At 42.0% G+C, this 17018-nt stretch overlaps 1 protein-coding gene across 29 annotated transcripts in view; it reads left to right on the top strand.

Moving 5' to 3' along the window:
- EPB41L2 (erythrocyte membrane protein band 4.1 like 2) overlaps positions 1-17018 on the top strand; it is a 214590-nt gene that overhangs the window by 48826 nt on the left and 148746 nt on the right. For 7 of the 29 annotated variants that reach the window (XM_032650774.1, XM_032650778.1, XM_032650777.1 and 4 more), the window contains one exon: positions 10525-10649. The exons of 18 other annotated variants lie outside the window; for them this stretch is intronic. The gene's annotated coding sequence lies outside the window, so the exon portion shown is untranslated. Of the gene's footprint in view, positions 1-227; positions 248-10524; positions 10650-17018 lie in introns of those variants that run through there. 4 more of the 29 variants (XM_032650783.1, XM_032650757.1, XM_032650763.1 and 1 more) reach the window with 3 other exon arrangements.

Here is a 17018-nt window from a genome sequence, read left to right on the forward strand (position 1 = left end):
TCACAAAAATGCAAGATATTTGGGGCCATTTCATATCGCTAAATGGAAAACGGTGTGTATTTGGCTCCGTTAAAGCAAGTAGCCTTGAGAGATGGGCCTGCCTAGAAATTGACTACATTTTTGTGGGAGAACGGGTGAAAAGGGCAGTTTCCTGTGTTGCTGCCAAAAGGTCTGAACAATTTGTAGTAGCTTGTGGCTGGAAAACAACTTCTGTGAGGCGAAAACAGCAACTGCAAACTGGTTCTGGGTATGTGTGAGAAAATGCTCTTCTTTCCTACTTGATTGTTGGGCTTTATAGAAATTTTATATAGTGAATTTTAAAACTCAACTGCTTAAAGTGGTGTTTTGGTTGACTTGGATAAAAACCTGGGGAAGTATATTTGGAGTGGTGCATAGTGTAGTACTTAAAAGAGGGCAGCATTTATACTCTGCTTTTACTGTAACCATGGGCTTGGATGGTAATCTGTTTTTCTCCTGCCTTAAAAAGTGCAGGTAGGGCTTCCCTGGTGGCGCAGTGGTTGGGAGTCCGCCTGCCGATGCAGGGGGCGCGGGTTCGTGCCTCGGTCCGGGAATATCCCACGTGCCGCGGAGCGGCTGGGCCCGTGGGGCCATGGCCGCCGGGCCTGCGCGTCCGGAGCCTGTGCTCCGTGGCAGGAGAGGCCGCGGCAGTGAGAGGCCCACGTACCGCAAAAAAAAAAAAGCAGGTAAATCTTGGCATCTAAGGCGTGTGTTGTTTTTACAGGAATGGATTTTTTTACAGGAATGGATTTTTAAAGTTAACTTATTAGGCGTGTGTTTTCTTAGTTCACTTGGGCGGCGTGTTCCATTTTGTATTAGAAGTATGTTTATGAAACATGTGAAACTACTGGCAATTACCACTTAACGGTACTGACAGTGTGCCGGGCACCGTGCTCATGTCCTTATATTGGCCATGTTGTTTACTTCTCTGGAGAGGGAAGAAGCTTAGGGTAAGTGTCAGGTAACTAGAAAATGGTTGAAAGGGGCCAGGATTTGGAGTCTGGTCTGTGCGTTACTAATTGTATCAGAATAGTTACTATTTCAGATACTCATTTTGGAGAATTTAATATCTGTTAAAGATTTTTTTTTTGGTAGAATGGGCTTGGATATGTGGAATAAAGATAGACTTGGTTTGATTTAGTTTTAATGTTTTCACTAAGCTCTTTTTCAGTTGCAGCTTTCACCAGACTTGAGCATCTGTATACTTATTGTTGCCTAAATGCTCCAGACTTTACTTTTTAGCCTTAATTTTGACCTCCCTCTTCTGTTGGGGATATCTATTGGCTTTTCGTTAAACTGCAGACAATAGCTGATTAAGGCATCACCCTTTTTTTTTTTTTTTAATATTTTGCCCTGTTCATCAACATCAGTGTCTTCTTTATTTAGTAAATAGGCTGGTGCTCATAATCTAGCACGGTGGTTCTCAACCGGGATGGGGATGGGTAGGTGATTTTTGTCCTGTAGGGAACATTTGGCAATGTCTGGAGACATATTTTTTTTTGTGTGGTACGCTGGCCTCTCACTGTTGTGGCCTCTCCCATTGCGGAGCACAGGCTCTGGACGCGCAGGCCCAGCGGCCATGGCTCACGGGCCCACCTGCTCTGCGGCATGTGGGATCCTCCCGGACCCAGCCTGAACCCATGTCCCCCTGCATTGGCAGGCAGACTCCCAACCGCTGTGCTACCAGGGAAGCCCTGGAGACATTTTTGATTGCCATGACTTGAGGATGCACTACTAGCATCTCTGTGTAGAGGCCAGGAATGCTGCTAAACATCCTACAATGCACAGGACAGCTCTCCAGACAACAAAGATTATCTGGCCACAATGTCAAGAGTGCAGAGATTGAAATACCCTGATCTAGCTAACATAGGGCATAGGCCAAAACTTATTAGAAACTGTTTCTGTGAGATTTATTTTTTAAAATTTATTTAATTAATTTATTTTTGGCGGCGTTGGGTCTTCTTTGCTGTGCACGGGCTTCTCATTGCGGTAGCTTCTCGTTGCAGAGCACGAGTTTCAGCAGTTGTGGCTCGCGGGGTCTAGAATGCAGGCTCAGTAGCTGTGGCGCCTGGGCTTAGTTGCTCCACGGCATGTGGGATCTTCCCGGACCACGGCTCGAACCCGCATTCCCTGCATTGGCAGGTGGCTTCTTAAATAACCACTGTGCACCCAGGGAAGTCCTGTGAGATTATTTTTAAATAAAAAAACAACTCTTAATTTGGCAAGTTTTTATTCTCTTTTCTAGAGGTGGTGGAAGAGACTATCCATCTGTCTGCTTACCTAGCCCTAAGCCAAATGACACAAGTTGACCTTGCGCTGGATTCTGTCTTCTAGCTGCTCCTTACCTTCATCCCCTATGCTGACCTAGACGAGGTCACACTTTCAACTATTATCTGCCATTATCTTAGCCAGGATTAGTTGACTACCTATTAAGAATGGTACATGAAATACCTTAGCTTGGGGTGGGAGAAAAGCAAAAGAATGGAAGGAATACCCACCAAAGTTTTGACTGGGATGAAGGTCGTAGTGTGCCTGTCACCGTTATATTGAGTTCAGAGGATACAGTTGTGAGTGATCTTCATAGGCCCACACATACCTACAGTGCCAACTGTTGACTAGCTTTTGTAAACTGAAAACGAATGGATGAATGGAATTTTCAGATAATCTGAAAAAGAAGAAATCTCTAGGTCCAGTAGCTATCGTATAGCTGCCATATTGGTAGGGAAATTGACTGACTTTTGCATTTTGTCTTGTGAATTCTTGGGCCTAACCTTTGTGATTTTGATTAAATGTAACAAGTTGCAAGGAGCAACCTGTACCGGTATCTTGATGTCTTTGCAAGTACTTGGGATGCTGTACCTCCTTTCTTTGCATCTTCATCCTTCAGAGATGGATTTTACCATCATTCTCTGCTCGTCTGCTTTTTTGCAGGTTGCTTTAAGTAGGTATTTCTCAGAGTGAATTGTAATCATTGGCTTCCTCTCCTGCGGCCCTTACTAGGTTATGTGTCCCAGCACAGTGCTCGGTATATAGTGGCCATTCCCTACACATGGAGTGGATGAATGGAGGAGGGGGGGAGGGAGGAGGAAGAAACACCTTAAGAATCTTAAAACTCAGTAACAGAAGACAGTTGGTAGAGCTTTGGAAACTCAGGCCGGGAGAGGAACTTAAGTGAAGGGTGGGAATTGTTATGTTAACATGACCTTATTGGTGTTGCTTGTTCTGTGCACTTTTTTTTTTTTTTTTTTTTTAAACGTTAGCAGCCTGGGTGACTGAGGCCGGAAGGCTAGCCTGTGACCTCGGCCATATCTGCAGGTCTAAGTGTGTTCATGTCTTTGACCTGAGGTTGCTCTAAGCTAAATTACCTTCTTGCTCTGAAGGGCATATAGCCTTTGCATGTTCTCAAATCTGCCTATTTTCTGGCATATGTGATTTCAGTCTAGATTTCTCAACTGAGTAGTCAGGTCGTGTATGGCTCCCAGCAAGAAGTGAGATAGGTAGGTAGGTAGGTAGATAGATAGATAGATATTGGTCTGCGTTGGGTCTTCATTGCTGTGTGCGGGCTTTCTCTAGTTGCAGTGAGCAAGCGCTACTCTTCGTTACAGTGCGCGGGCTTCCTCATTGCAGTGGCTTCTCATGGCGTGGATCATGGGCTCTAGGTGCGTGGGTTTCAGTAGTTATGGCACACGGGTTCAGTAGTTGTAGCTCGTGGGCTCTAGAGCGCAGGCTCAGTAGTTGTGGCACACGGGCTTAGTTGCTCCGCGGCACATGGGATCTTCCCGGAGCAGGGATCGAACCTGTGTCCCCTGCATTGGCAGGCAGATTCTTAACCACTGTGCCACCAGGGAAGTCGCAAGAACTGAGTTTTAAAGTGATAGAAATAACTCTTGAAACCCTGCAGTGATTTCCCTGTGGCAGCTCTCTTAACAGCACATTGAGATCTGGTCTTGACCTTTTATTGCCTCCTTGGGCAAATTTGCTTCCTTAGCTTTCACTCCTCCTGGTCCTTGAATTTCAAGAGACACAGCTTTATTTTACTCTGGGGTTATTATGTGCCTGAGTGCCACCGTTAGTGGCCTGGGTTAGAATAAACGGCAACTCTGTAATGCACCTGTTTTGTTTTTCTGTTGAATTACATAAAAACATTTATTAGACATTTTGATTCAAAATAGAGATAATTATGGGAAAAGCTGTTTCTTTCAGCAAAAGGCCCACTAGCCAGGCACCAGTGCTTATCACTGTGGCCACGCCGTTGGACTTGTCCCTTGCAAATTGAACATGCCTGATTGCGCAGGTGTTTGCATGGCTGAACAAATTATATTTGGATAATGAACTGTTATGCCTGACAGTGATTAGAGAGGCAGGGCAGAGTTGTACATGGACTACTTTGGTAAGAGAATTGAGGAGAGAATATTACCAAACATTTTTGTAAAATAAGAGAAAACCAAGACTTTTTCTTTTCTTCTCTAATGGTTAAATGCCCTTGAACTTAATATTGAAGTCAGCCTCGTACTGGGCAGATTTTTTAAGAAAAAGAATGGCTAGTAACTTTTTTCTTATAACATTGACTTTGTTGAACACTCTCTGGTTTTCCTTATTGGAGGACAGCTGTAGTAAGATTGTGGCTGAGATCATAGGAAGATCCAGTATCCAGTGTCATATATTTTTTGTCTGTCATTTTTTTTGCTTTATGTGTAAGTGTGAAATCTATGTCCAGGTGAGTGGCGGTGTGGGTTGACTAGGAAACTGTCGTAGGATATATCTGGAGATCTCTAAGAGTCCTGTTAAAGTTCGTGGCCATGAATTTGAATGGAGAAAAGTTATCATCATCACATGTTTTTTGTTTGGCGGCACGGGTGCAAGGCTGAAGTAGGGCCAGAGTTAGGTGGAGCCACAGAGCACACAGACGTGCTGGAGGACAGCAGGGCTGGGAGCTGAGGGTCTAGTGGTGGCCCGTGGAATCCAAGCTGCGGAAGGAAGGTAGTGAAGACAGGGCAGTGGGCAGGTGGTGGAGGCACAGGCTGCTCAGGGCCAAAGTAGTTGGGGGTGGTGGTTCAAGAAGCAGGGCGGAAGGGGATCAGAGGTTGGGACGAATGAAAATGAGATAATGGTAGAATCATATATAGGTCTGGGGCAGGATTTTCCAAGAAGTCATTTTAGAAGGTCATGACTGGCATTTAGAAAATGAATAAACAACATGAGAGTTGGGACCTTATCTAGCCTACACAGAATTTTACCTGAAGTGAAAAAAGAAGGCTTCCCCTTTGGGAAAAGTTTTCCATCAGCAGTTATCGTACCTTGGATTCACCCCCCTGGCTGGAGTGGAGCTCTGCCACTGCATGAATCTTCCCCTTGGGAGAAGAAAGAGAAAGGGGAGTGGAAGGAAAGAGATGCCCCTTTTTCCGCTGAGGCAGCCCGCTGGCAGGGCGAAGGCTCACTGCGGAGAGGGGCTGGGGCTGGATTTGGCACAGACTGCCTAGGCTTAGGCTTTAGGCCTGATCAGAGTGACCGTTTGAAAACTGTTTCCATTAAAACTGGGTGTGTTTACTGTGTATTTGTGAACTGGGTTGGGATGTAAATGTTTTACTCTGGGTCACAAAAAAATTGAAAGCTAGTGTTTGGGAAGCGTGGGAATGGGTAACTGAGGGTGCGGAGGGCAGGATCATGGGGTTCACTTTTAAAGTAGGAACCAACGTGCATGCATGTGCGCACACGCATGCACACACACACACACACACACACCCTCTGCTCTTCTGCTCTGTGCCTTAGAGAAAGGAGTAGGTAGGAGTATGGGTAATAAAAACGATTTCGATTTGGAATGCATTCTAGGTTTGGGATTCAGCCCCTCTCTCCACTAGTAGAGACTACATGTGGTCGGGTGGTAGAGAAAAGTATGACCCAGGTATCGGTTGACCTTCTGGCTCAACACTGGGTCTGTGGAGCTTCCCTGTCAGACTGAGGGAAATAGATTGGAAAAATGTCGGCGTGTGGGTCATCGCCAAGATCCTGTAATTCTGTAAAAGCTGCGGGGTGAGGAGAGGGGGCTTTTGATGTGCTCTGGGTCATAGGGAGAGAGCTTTCTGCAACTTAGAGTTACGGTGACCACATAACACGTAATCAGCCGTAGAAAATTGAAAATTAATTTTTAGAGGGTTGTGAGGGGACAAAACTCAGTAAAAGATCAAGCAGACAGTCGTGGGAATTGTGAGATATAAGTTCTGGCTTCTTTCTCCTTCTGCTGTCGTGATTTTTTAAAAAACAGATTAGCCTTAACATCCCAGTGTGATCCTGGCTTTGCCTTTAGAAACGTGAAGCAGACAAACACATCTGGATGTTCCTGGTCCATCTCCCATTGCTGTGAGTAGTAAAATCTTGACAGTAAATTGTAAGGCCTTGTGTGGCTTTCTAGACTGAACTCGGGAGGTGGAGAGTTTCGTTTCCCTTCGTATTGGACCATGTTGGTCAGGCGTTGGCAGTGGGAAGCAGGTGGCCGCAGTTCCGTGGCTCTTAAAAAAGGGATCAGGGCACTGTGGAGTGGGGAGTTAGGTGGTTTGGGCAGAGGCCCAGTTTCCCGCGGATCTTTATGCCCAGTTTCCAAGAGTTGCCATGCCAACCCCTGGTCAGGTACCCGATCTCTGGGTGGGCCCCTGGCTGGAGCAGTGGTGGGATCAGGATTCTTCATCGGGCTGTCTAGTATGAATGAAGGATGGCAGAAAGGGTCATCCCCCACTCATTCTTCTGGGGAGCAAATGTGTTTTAGTTGAAACTCCTTATGTGTGTTTTCCTTAGACGTGTTAAAATTTGCAGTTAAGTTTTCAAGTACTTTCAGGTGTGTTATAGATTAATTGGACCTTCTTAAGCAGGCTTGGGGAGTTAATATTCCCTTTAATGACTGGGGGAAAAATAATAATAGCTAACATTTACTTAGAGTTTACTTTATGTCAGAAACCGTCATTCTATATTATTTTATCTTATCTGTACAGATAGGCAGGAATTAGATTTTCTTAGCTTCATTTTACAGAATAAGGATTGAGGCTCTCATCTCCAGCTTCACTTTTGTCATCCTCATCTCATTCCCCCAGTGTGCTCACTCTGTCCCCAACCAAGTCCTCACTTCATCTTGGGTTGGTGTGCATGTATGGTTTTTTTTTTTCCCCCAAGGCAATGACTCGAAATCTGGCCTATCACGAGTCAGGGATTGCCTATAGACAGGCGTGCAGAATCAGTCCTTCTCAGGCCTGCTGGATGTTATAACTGTTTAGAGCTGCTCAAGTTTGACCTTCAAGGATGGTGCTGATTGTATCTGCTGTGCTCTACGAAATGTTTAAAGCTAAAAAGTTGTAAATGCTGGATTCCTAAGCAGAGTACAGTCAAGTGTGACTGTGAGGTTTCTTGGGCCAGGAAGGACTGTGTTTTATGTTAAATAGCATTGGGTGGCCTAAGCTGCATTCCAGAGACAGTTCAGAGCCATGGCTGGTAATGACATCACCTCCACAGGTGCCAAATCATTCTTTTTTTTTTTTTTCCAATATAGGCTGCCCATGCCTTTTTTTTTAAAGGATGTTTAAGTACTGCTGTGAGGTTTTGTTGCAAAATAAGTATGAAATCCAGTTCTGGGTGTGTGTGTGGAAGTAGGGAGATGAAAATACAGTGCTTTGGGAAAACCACGCACTTCCAGAAATTCCAGTTTTAGGTTACTCGCGTTCAGTCACTCCCAAGAGATTTTTATGGGGAAGGGTGGGGACAGAGGAGGGGATTCGGACTAGATGAGAAAAGTAGTTGTGGAAAAACAAAGTTGAGGGGCTTTTCCCCTCTACTTTCCCCCTAATCCAAGACGGACCTGTCATGTTTCCAAGAGAACTCTGATTTCCAGTGTATTTCGTAGAGGCTGAAGAGCTCTGATTCCAAATGTCAAGCTTGGATTCAAGGGATTGAATCTTTTTCATGATAAATGTATGTGTTTGTTGAATAAAACTTGGAATACAGAGAAACAAATAACAAAAGCCAGCCTCATTCCTACTTTCAGACATGATCACTTAATATTATATTGTTTTTATTATTTATAACTGTACATTCAGTGGTTTAAATACTTCAGTAAATGCATATTTGTATACATTTCACAAAGTAGGGCTCATACTATATGTTTGGTTTTGCCATGCCAAGTAGTTTTTTTAGAATGTAGAACTATGAGGTACTTTAAGAGGTAATGAATCCTCCCTGTCTTTATTTTATAGATGAGAAAATTTAGTAAAATGAAGTTAAATGACTTGCTCTTAATTCCCATGACTTTCAGAGCTGGAATTAGAACTGGTTCCACCTAGCCCAGTATACTTTTAACTATCCCTTGCTGCCTATTTTACTGGTGAAAATTTGTGAAGTATTATCCTCTAGGATAAATTAGAAAGCATTGCCCCAGAGAATTTATTTAATCCATCTCATATAACTCTGAGTCTGAAAAAAAGTGAAACATTGAGACTACACAAACACACCTGTGTACTTAAATTAATTTGCCCCAAGTGACTTGGAGAAGTTTAGAAACAATTATGAGATGGCTGGATTGCTGCTATTTTAGGATTATTTGATGTGAACCTGAAAGGAGTGAAGCTGAAAAATGTATGTTTTACACTAAGCATAAGTGTCTCTGAAGTGTTTCTTTTCTGCCATGTTAAAACAATAAATGTCTTCAAACTTTTTAGTGGTTTTGCCAAACTGTTAGTTATCATCTCCTATGCCAGATTTCTTCTACTCTGGAATTATATTTGCCTTATTTTGCTGGATTCCTGTAGTTCTTAGCTGTATAATTCTTTGGCAATTTCTCACACAAGTATTAACGGCATTTCTTCAACTGTAATCTTCAAATGTGGGCACATTATGAATGTTAACTTTCCACGGGGTTGTGTGAATGAGCAGTCTGGACTCTCAGCTCCTCAAGGACAAGGATTGTCTTGTTACTTTCCTTCTTTCCTTCTACCTTTCTCCCCTCTGCTTTGTCTCATCTCTGTAGTACTAGCAGAGCACCTTGTAGGCTCACCCTATTATTACTATAACTTGGTAAAAGAGTTCTGAACGCAGTTAAGGCAAATTAGGGAACGAACGTGGTCTCCTCTCTCCTCTCTGTGAGCTGATAGTCCTGCTGGTAATGTGGATTTCAGGAATATCTCTGCAGAAGAAGCAAGTCTAGCATGATTTGCACATTGCTTTGGTCAGTGGGTATTGAGATGTCCTTTTTGAGGCAGTTGTTATGGATTCAGACAATATACTGGCACACACAGCCTCAGACTCACCGTCACCTCTGTTTGACCTTAGTTAATCTAGAAGAAACCATATAAAACAGCTGACGGGAGGGCTCCTGGAGGGCTGTCCGAAAAGTAGGTGATGGAGAATCCTGTTTTTGTTTTTCTTGGAAAAATTTCTCTACAAGAAGTCTTCAGCATATTAAATTCTGCATCTTGAAGACTTATGATTTTGTACATTTCTTGACTTTTTGTATTGAGAGAATAATTGAAGGTGGGATGAGGGGAATGAAGAAACTTAGTGTTGAAAATCTCAGGAGTAGGGAGTGGGGAAGAAAGGAAATAATTGCTGGGATATATTTGTAGTTGGGGGAAGAGGAAAGGGAGTAAGAATGGAAAGAGATCGAGAAATAAGGATGAATAGCCAAATATTAGGGTGGGGACAAAATCTGAATGTCATTTGGCAAAGTTGATTATACTTTTGGTTTTTTTCCAGAAGTTTTTCAAATGATTGGGGTGGGTGGGGAAATTCCACTAGAGATGACAGCTTAAGTGTTGGAGGAATATAATGGAAATAGTCTGAGTGACTAAAGTAGGAAGAAACAGAATTAAGAAAATTCTGTTTCTTTCTTTTTTTTCTGGCAGTGCTCTGCGTTTCTTATGATGCTGTGCTTAATTTATTCCAAAAAGTTTGTTCAGTGTAGTGTGAAGAATCTCCTTTTTGATCAACTCCTTTTTTTCCTGTCTCTATGCTGCTTGCCTTAGAATAGGTGTGGAGGCCTCCCCATCACCCAACTTGCTCACTGTGGAGAAGTGTTAGGACATAGAACGTGGGATACAAAAGGAGACCAATTCTAGGAGCTGGCAGCACCCACATCACTCAGGGACCAAGTACACTTGTATGATGTGTGTGCGCACACAAGTGTGTTCTTTTCCCTTAAAGAAGTCGCGTGTTGCTAGAGTGTGATCTTGTTTGTCTTGCGAAGTCTTTTTAAATTCATTTTATTTAAGTAATAATGGCTCTGCATACTTTCCAGCTGTTTGGAGTTATTTTCCACCTGTTTCTGTTTGGTTCAGTGAAAAGAGGAAAATAATTTGGGAATTAATTTTACGATTGGAAAAGGAACACTACCTCCTAAAGATATTTATGTTTACCAGTGGGTTCTAGTATCAGTCGTATTATTTCCTGACCTGGGGCTGGGCCGCTTCTGACATAAGCGTTAGGAACTGAATTGTGTCAGCACTGCTACTTAAGGCGTTTATCTTAATCCAGGCGTCCTTGGATCGTGCCAGCGAGCAAGGTGGGAGCAAGGTGGTAGCAGTGATCGCAGAGCTGGGCTTCACGTGTGAGTTCCGAGGAGTTCGGGTGGTTACCCAGTGAATCCATTCCTGGTAAATGTGAGTCGGTGTTTTTCTTTAGATGCTCTGTTTTTTTTTTTTTTTTTTTTTATGCGGTACGCAGGCCTCTCACTGTTGTGGCCTCTCCCGTTGCGGAGCACAGGCTCCCGACGCGCAGGCTCAGCGGCCGTGGCTCACGGGCCCGGCCCAGCCGCTCCGCGGCATGTGGGATCTTCCCGGACCGGGGCACGAACCCGTGTCCCCTGCATCGGTAGGCGGACTGTTAACCACTGTGCCACCAGGGAAGCCCAGATGCTCTGTTTTGACCACATGAGAGGCAGTGGTATTTAAGTTATTTACAGTGTCATTCTCCTAAGACGGAATGAATATCCCTGAATTCTATCTCACAAGGCCCTGTTATGTAGCAAAGGTAGGTAAAGAATGACTACCAGTGAGGTACCAGCCACAGAGCTGGTTGAGATACGGTCCAGATTTTGGTATTTGGGTTGGTTGGCTTTTCTGGAAGATAAACTTATATTGTGTTTATATAGGTATATCCTAAAAGTTCTTTGTGACTGTTACACAATATATTTAAGTGTTCCAGAAGAATAAAATAGTGTGTTTCTTGTCTTATGGCTTCGGTCTGATAGGCACGGCTGCTGCTTTCTTGCGCGGGTACCTCTTCACTTGTTCCTTGTTCCTGCTTTCTGCCCTCATTTCCTGTGCCACCTTGAGCGGTGAAAGGAAGATCTTGCATACTTCCATCTGATAAATGCTTTGCATGAAGGAGAGATTATGACAATGCTTGTAGTTTAAAAAAAAAAAAAAGGTAGCCACTAGTCTACATTTTTTTTTTTTTTTTTTTTTTACTGTTTTTAAGCCTGTGGGGAATTGGAAGCTCCACAGTGTGAGGTGCATTGGGAAAGGAAAAACCAAGAGGAAAGCATGTTTTGGGAAAATGAGCTGCATTTGAGAAAATGCTGAGGGGCAAATTCATTCAGAAACGTGAGCTCATCACCTGGTTGATGTAATAAGTTCATGCAAATGAGAAATACCTGGCCAGGAGGTTAGGTTGCTGCCTTTTCTTACAATATTCTTTAGAAAAAAAAAAAAAAGCCGTCAGTCACTTAGCTCAGTTTAGAATTTCTTAGATTCTTTGGTGTTTGTTATACAGAGGATTGGCTACATTATTTTTTCAGGCACCTCCCAGACCTAAACTTACATGATTCAGGAGGACTGCACATCCCAAAATATATTATCATAGGACTTATTTCAGAGCCATTTCTATTTTCTTCTTGCTTCTCTTAGAATTCAGTACCTTTTTGAAGATAACAACCTTTTAGGTCAGTCTTAACCCATGAGAACCAATCATGCAGGTGAAGATAGTAAGTCCTACACTCCTCACATTTTCCTCGTATGAATCTTAAAAGATGGCATGAGATTTCTCATTATAAATGTGCCAAAATAGTGTTTATTCCATTAGAGTGTCGTTTAGGCTTACTTTATTGAATCATTAAGGTGATTATCTTGGATAATAGAAAAATAAGATGATGATGCCTGGAATTGTTTGGAAAAATAGGTGCCCTCAGTTTCTGTTTTTAAAGGTGTTTTCTTATACCCTCATTTTTTTCTACCCAAATGGACTAAGCATAACTTTGTACAAAGTGGTGTGTGTTTTGCTCTGGGGGATGCAGAGATGATGAGTAAGACAGACTTGTTGAGTATGGTGGGTAAGATGTGGGCATAGGGCCAGTACTGTAGAAAAGTGCTGAGCTCTGGAAGCGGGGAAGGGAGTGCTGTGGGCATCTGGAGGAGGGAAGGATGGCAGGGAAGTCTTTGGCAAGGCCATAGCCTGGTAACTGGATTTTGCCCGATGGTGGTGGTGATGGGCATGCTTCTCAGTTTGCTCACTTCTCAGAAGAGTCTGGAGGAGTGAGCCTGGAGTCTCTTGGCTTTTCCCTCCTCAACAATAGAAATCATCATGGATAGTGTCATGGCCTGCATGTCACTTTGGTTTTTTTTTTTCCTGCAGTTACTGAGGTTTTCCAAACAGGTGAATTACGTGATCAGAACTGGAGTTTAGGAAGATGAGGTGGGTAGCCCTGTTCAAAGTAGGGCTAACAAATTTATGAGAAACTATTAGTTATGAGAAAAAATTTACCTGTTGGTAGTTTATTTATTGGTTTTACTTACTTTAATCAGAGTCTACTGTTTGTAATTATAACTGCGTGTTTTTCCTACAGTACAAAAATCATCAAACGGTTTTTTAGGGCATTCGCCACTGAAGATAACTAAGTACATACACTTTAGATAAATGTGAGGAACCTTCTCCACCAAATATATTTAGATACTTATTTTGTAATTAATCCTGGCTCTTGGCATTCTCTTGCTGGTTTATTTTTCTGAAGGCATTTCTTAAGCCCTTCTCATAACAGTGTTTTGAAGACATTGCTTGATGGAGTGGGTGTATCCCGATTTCCTCTCTACCTCCAATTTATTAAGCATTTAGTTCCATTTCCGTATGCTATTTTAGGACATTTCTTGTCCCATTTTTGACAGTAGTTTGTCTTCAATCCTTGTGAACATTATTTGATGTTGTTAGTCTTGAAATTCAAAGTAAGGTGTGTTGGAAAGAAAGTCAGAATTTCATAGCTAATAAGTGAAAGAGTTGGAATCAAAACTCACATCTGCCCATTACTGAATCATTTTTTTTTTTTTTTTTTTTATATTTATTTATTTGGTTGGTTGCACCAGGTCTTAGTTGCAGGAGATGGGCTTCTTAGTTGCGGCTCGCCAGCTCCTTAGTTGTGGCACAAGAACTCTTAGTTGCAGCATGCATGTGGGATCCAGTTCCCTGACCAAGGATGGAACCTAGGCTCCCTGCATTGGAAGCGCAGTCTTATCCACTGCGCCACCAGGGAAGTCCCACTGAATCATTTTATACTGAGTCATTTTACATCTACAAGTCTCAATTTCCTTATCTGTAAAATGGAGGCATTGACAGTACATTTTTAATACAATGTCTTTGGGAAGTTAAGTGAAATGATAGCTTATTTATAAGCCATCTTTTAAACAAAATGAATTATAGATGCACAGTGTTTATGAATCTAACATCGTTAATTCAACTGATATGTAATTTTATATTTCTAATTTTAAAGTTATTTTTCTTTTCAGATTTACAGTTTGAAATTACCCAACTTTTAGAACTTTAAGCACTCTTTTACTTTTCGGTACTATAATGAGTGAAACTTGTGTTCTCAATAGTTTCTTTTAATTCTTCTCCACAGACTGTCATTCTACACGTTCAGCTCTGTTTTGTGTTAATTTTTACTGCCTTCCCCCCCTGAAATAAAATAGTCCTGTAATGTCCTAGTGGAAACATTGTTCTCTTTGTTTGGGCTAAAGAAGTGCCTTTGTCATTCCTTTGAGACATTCTGCAGATGCCATTTTGCAGTTCTGAAAAATATGTCGCTGTCCTCCTTGCTGCTGTGTTAAATTGTGTGTGTGTATGGCTTGGTATTTTAATGAAGTTGTAGTGAAAACTTGACAGTGATACTTGTCATATGATGATAAAATAAAGAAAGATTCTTTCCTGATTCAATGTAGATACGTGTTCCCTGTCTATAGTGCTGTGTGGTCTGAAAGTAGACCCCTCCTGCACTCAGATGTTTGATGCTTTTTGACTAACTTCATAGGAAACTGTTAAAACAACTTCTTCTGACATGTACTGCTTTTTAAAGATCTCTTAATTTATATGTTCTGAATAGCATTTTAAGTGGCAAGTACACAGTCTAATTTGCTAAGTGGCTTTAATCCTTGTAGTAAGAATTGGGGCAAAAATCTTTTGGGAAATTACCCTGATAAAATCCAGGAAATTCCTTTCATTCTTTTAAATCCAGTTAAAATCTAACTTTAAAAAAAGGCCTCTGATGTAACAGTGTCTGAAAGCATGTGCTTCTTAGAGTAATTTCTTGTAGACAGTGCCAAGCTCAAGGAAGAATAGCATGAATGTACCTCTGTGTTTTAGGTAAATCTATACCACATGGCACATGACCAGTTTATTATAACTTTGCTGGGACTTAGTCATCCTGTTTTGCACTGCTTTAAAAGTGCTAAAGCAGGAGAATAGAAATAAAGGGAGAAAGCTTCATATTTTTTATTTTAATGGACTTAATCTATTAAGATATTTCTTAATTATAATAATATATGTTCAGTGGAGAAAACTTGGTAATATAGAAAAATACAAATAAAGCAAAATTTCCCATTGCCCACATTCAGAAACAACCATTGTTACCGTTTTGGCTGAGCATTTCCAGTGTTTTATCTGTGAACACATGGGTTAAAATGAGAGCATTATCCTTTTTTTTTTAAAATGATTCTTTCAAAAGTTTTAAATTTTATTTATTTATTTTTGGCTGCGTTGGGTCTTTGTTGCTGCACGCGGGCTTTCTCTAGTTGCGGTGAGCCGGGGCTGCTCTTCGTTGCAGTGCGCAGGCTTCTCATTGGGGTGACTTCTCTTGTTGTGGAACACAGTTGCAGACCACAGGCTCTAGACGCATGGGCTTCAGTAGTTGTGGCTTGTGGGCTCTAGAGCGCAAGCTCAGTAGTTGTGGCACACAGGCTTAGTTGCTCCGTGGCATGTGGGATCTTCCCCGACCAGGGCTCGAACCCATGTCCCCTGCATTGGCAGGCAGATTTTTAATCATTGCGCCACCAGGGAAGCCCCAGCATTATCTTTTTAAACCTGCTTATTTTTCCTTGGCAAAAATACAGTGAATGTATCTAAACCTTTTTTTAAAATTGTGAAGTATAGTTGACGTACAGTATTGTTAATTGCAAGTGTACAGCAAAGTAATTCGGTTATACATATGTATATATCTATATTCTTTTAAAAATTCTTTTCTATTATAGTTTATTACAGGATATAGAATGTTGTTTTCTGCACTATACAGTAAATCCTTGTTGTTTTTCTATTTTATATATGATAGTGTGCATCTGTTAATCCCATACTCCCAGTTATTCCTCCCTCCCTTCCCCTTTGGTAACTGTAAGTTTGTTTTCTGGGTCTGTAAATTCTTTTTTTTTTAATATAAATTTATTTATTATGGCTGCGTTGGGTCTTCATTGTTGCATGTGGACTTTCTGTAGTTGCGGTGAACAGGGGCTACTCTTCGTTGAGGTGCGCAGGCTTCTCATTGCGGTGGCTTCTCGTCATGGAACACAGGTTCTAGGTGCGCAGACTCAGTACTTGTGGCTCGCCGGTTCTAGAGCGTAGGCTTAGTAGTTGTGGCGCAGGGGCTTAGTTGCTCTGCAGCATGTGGAATCTTCCCGGACCAGGGATTGAACCCCTGTCCCCTGCATTGGCAGGTGGATTCTTTTTTTTTTTTTTTTTAACATCTTTATTGGAGTATAATTGCTCTACAATGGTGTGTTAGTTTCTGCTTTATAACAAAGTGAATCAGCCATACATATACATATATCCCTATATCTCCTCCCTCTTGTATCTCCCTCCCACCCTCCCTATCCCATCCCTCTAGGTGGTCAGAAAGCACCGAGCTGGTCTTCTATATGCTATGCGGCTACTTCCCACTAGCTATCTATTTTATGTTTGGTAGTGTATATATGTCCATGCCACTCTCTCACTTCGTTCCAGCTTACCCTTCCTCCTCCCTGTGTCTTCAAGTCCATTCTCTACGTTGGCAGGCGGATTCTTAACCATTGCACCACCAGGGAAGTCCTGTAAATCCTTAAGATAGTAGTACTTAATTTTGGAAATGTTACTCCATAGGGCATTCATGCATTAGATGGACTCACTTGAAAGTTCTCAGTTAGTAGAAAGTCCGTGCATTTATTGCCTAAAGATATACGAGTCAGAAAAGGATAGGCTAATCATTTTGGATGTTTTCCAGGATCATAAAAGCATAATAAGTCTATATTAGAACTGTTAAGAAGCCTTTGAAACAAGTAAAGATCTGATCACATAAGCCCTGGCTTGTCCTGGACAGCTGGCTCACTGATTTCCAACAAGAGCTGATTCTGCTGTGGCCCGACTCCTGTCGTCTGGGGCAGAGGTACACAGGGATTACAGTGTGTGTATATGTCTAGCCATCAGCTGGGCTTGTTTTAGACAGTGATACCAAACCCTGTGTCATCCCATTCCATCTGTTTCTTTTAAAAATAAATATACAATTGGTACAGGACAGATCCTGTTACAATAAACTCCATGGCAGAAATAAACTTTCTTTACATGGGTATTCCTATATAATTAAAGATTGAGGTGGGAGGAAACCTTCCCCCTGCGATTGGTGGATACTCAGACCAGTCCTTCTCCAGAAGACAAGAACCTCAAGCCTGGTTCTTATTACTCTAGGATCCAATTGGAAGAATATTACTTTTGATATTAAGATGATAAGAGAGCAGAAACAAATT

The sequence above is a fragment of the Phocoena sinus genome, chromosome 12 (genome assembly GCF_008692025.1).
Source record: "Phocoena sinus isolate mPhoSin1 chromosome 12, mPhoSin1.pri, whole genome shotgun sequence".
In the NCBI taxonomy this organism is placed as follows: Eukaryota; Metazoa; Chordata; class Mammalia; order Artiodactyla; family Phocoenidae; genus Phocoena; species Phocoena sinus.